The sequence below is a fragment of the Lygodium microphyllum genome, chromosome 29 (genome assembly GCF_053477565.2).
Source record: "Lygodium microphyllum isolate KBCC chromosome 29, Lygodium_microphyllum_v1.1.10, whole genome shotgun sequence".
Taxonomy (NCBI): Eukaryota; Viridiplantae; Streptophyta; class Polypodiopsida; order Schizaeales; family Lygodiaceae; genus Lygodium; species Lygodium microphyllum.
In genome coordinates this window covers 8564176-8567539 of record NC_141163.1, presented here as the reverse complement: position 1 = coordinate 8567539, position 3364 = coordinate 8564176, and positions in this window count along the sequence as shown.

The following is a 3364-nucleotide window of genomic DNA, read 5'->3' as shown; positions in this document are numbered from 1 at the left end:
TCTGTATCAGTTCTTTGGAGCTAAAGAAATTTTCTAATTCTCCTCTTATCTATTGTGTACTCTCTTTCTCTATCTCTTTCTCAGATTCTGTTCGCTGCACTGTGTAATTTTTACATGGTATCAGAGCCCAGGGGGCTTTAGGGATCGAAGAGGGATTGAAGAGTGCTCAAAGAGGCAAAGGCTTCAATAGTAAAGAGGAACAATGTCGTCTTTCGGAAGCAGTTTTGGCGCATTAGGAAGCGGTGCAGGACGTGGTGCTGTTGTACCAACTATTCAAACACTGAGGATTCGTCCACCAACCTTCAGCAAAGGCAAGTTAGATGGTACAAACTATACCTTGTGGAAGTTCAAAATTACAACTATCCTTGATTCTTATGAGCTTTTGGAGACTGTGTTGGGGATTGACGTAGAACGACAGCCTACCCTCGACCCATCAAATCCTAGTGTGATGATTCCTCTGAATGTAGATGCATTGTGTGCCTTAATTACAAGCTGTTTTGATAGTGTTTTGACTTTGATTCAGCATACAACCAAAGCATCAGAGGCTTGGAATGTACTGAGGAGTCAATATGAAATGCGAAACCAAACAAGGATTCAAAACTTGGAGAATCAACTAGCAGTGGAGAAGTTTGTTGAAGGAGAGAAATCTGAAGCATTCATCACTCGGATTAAGAATCTGCGCGACCAGATGGCTGGTGCTAGGATACAAAAGACTAGCGAGGAGCTAGCTCGGAGGTGTCTTTGAATTTGTCCACAAAAGTTTGATGGACTAGTAACTGCCCTTAATACTTAGGTGAGACCTCAAGCTTTGAGTTTTGAGGAGTTTTGTGCATTATTGCTGGAGGAGGAGTTGAGGCTGAAAGCCCGAGAAGGAAGAAACAATGGAGATGCTGCATTCTCTGCCAATGCAAAAGGCAAAAGTGGTTCCTCCACCAAAAATGATGGTGACAAGAAGAAGAAGGGCGGTAAGAAGAAGTTTCAAGGAGAGTGCTTCTACTACAAGAAGAAAGGACATGCAATCGCAGATTGTCGTGTCAAGAAGGTAGATGAAAAGAATGGTACCATTAAAAGTAAAGGGAAAGAGATAGCCAATACAACTGAAGTAGAGTTGGAGTTATTCATGGTGACCATTGAGGAGGTGTTCTCCTCGATGCAAGAAGAATGTATCAGTGACTCATGGGTGTTGGATAGTGGGGCCTCCCATCACATGACCAACAAGTAAGGTCTATATAGTTCTATGTAGCATCTACAAGAATCCATCACTGTGACGGTTGGAAATGATGCAAAATGCCCTGCTATGGGCACAGGTACTATTTCATTTGTTGCTACAAATGGTGATGTCAAAAAGCTTTCAAATGTGTTGTATGTTCTCGAAATTAAGAGAATTTTGTTATCAGTTTGCTGCCATAATTGATATTGGTCATGAAGTGAGGTTCAAGAAGATAGGTGCATAAATTCTTAATAGTGATGGCAAAGTTGTTGGCAAAGGAGAAAGAAGGAACAACCTATATGAGCTAAGTGCTCTTACAACCATCGTTGGGGTGGGCACAAGTAAGCTTTGGCATGAAAGGTTTGGACACATCGGATTTTTAGTGTTGAAGGAGATGCACAAACAAGGTATGGTTGCTCACCTACCTGCAATGACTGAATTGAAGGAACCTTGTGAAGCTTGTATGATGGGCAAGCAACAAAGAAAGGCATTTCCACAAGAAAGTAATAATAGAGCACATGCTTCTCTAGAGTTGGTGAATGCTGACCTCTGCGGAAAGATGCCTACACGGGCCTTGGGGGGATCTTCTTATTTTATGTTGATTGTTGATGACTACAGTAGGAAGATGTGGGTATACTTCCTTCGTGATAAGACTCAAGCTTTTGGTAAGTAATGCAATCGGAAACCGTTGATGATGCTGCACTTGATGGGGATGTCATGTGCCAGTAGAGATGGACATACTAAGATGCCTAAAAGGATGGTAGCATTGTCTCAATCACGACCAACAGCATCTATGCACTTGCTGAATAGTTGCAAAATGGTGAATTGAGTCAAAGATGATTTAGTCCCTTGCACTTGATGAATTACCTCTAAATCATGAGTGACATAAATCATATCATTTCATTGTGCTTTAGTTAAAGCCCTATTTTCCCCTAATAATTAAGACACACCCATTCTTACGATTACTCTCTACCTCCTCATTTTAAAATATGTCGAGTCTCTTCCTTAGTGCCCTCCCTTCAAATAAAATCATCTCTCTCTCTCTCTCTCCACACACACACACACACACACACACACACACACACACACACACACACACACACACACACACACACACACACACACACACACACACACACACACACACACACACACACACACACACACACACACACACACACACACACACACACACACACACACACACACACATATGGTAGACCATCATTTCTTAAAGGCCCAAGCATGACTTAACTAATATTTATGGACCCCAATGAGTTCACCAAACACCCCCATATTTAGAGGTACTAGATCAAGCAGATAGTGTTCCATTTCTATCATGGTTAAGGTTCCAATGACCTCTGCGTGCAACGTTAACCTGCACTATAACAACTCATCTAATCAAATTCAATTGTGTGTTGCTTGGGCTTAATTGTGTAACTAGTAGAAATATTTATGAATCTCATCCTTACCTAAAATGATTACTCGGTTACACACACACACACACACACACACACACACACACACACACACACACACACACACACACACACACACACACACACACACACACACACACACACACACACACACACACACACACACACACACACACACACACACACACACACACACACACACACACACACACACACACACACACACACACACACACACACACACACACACACACTTGTGCTAGCATCTTGGCCATTAGGGGAAATTTGAGGTCTCAAAAATGCCCTCCAAGGGATTTTGATCAAATATTCCCTAAAAAAATCGGGCATGGTAATTTTTTTGCAAATGAACTCCAAACTTATTGAAGATGGTATTTCAAAATCTTCTCTTCAAGAGAAAAAAGAAAGTACATCAAAGACCATTTTGCCTAGGGGATATTATCATAATAGAATCTTTAATGAGCAAAAAGAAATCTTTAAGAAATCTAGCCTCGTTCAATCTTAAAACCCCATCATGCTATATATCATCGGAAATCTTGTGAAAAGTAGGTTCTAAAAATGCAATCTTTTGACAAGTTTGGAGCTCACTTGCAAAATCTTAACAATGCCCCCATTTTTTGAGGGAACATTTTGGTTAAATTCCCTTAGAGAGTGTTTTTGAGACCTCAAATTCTTCTTGATGGACTTGTATCTAGAG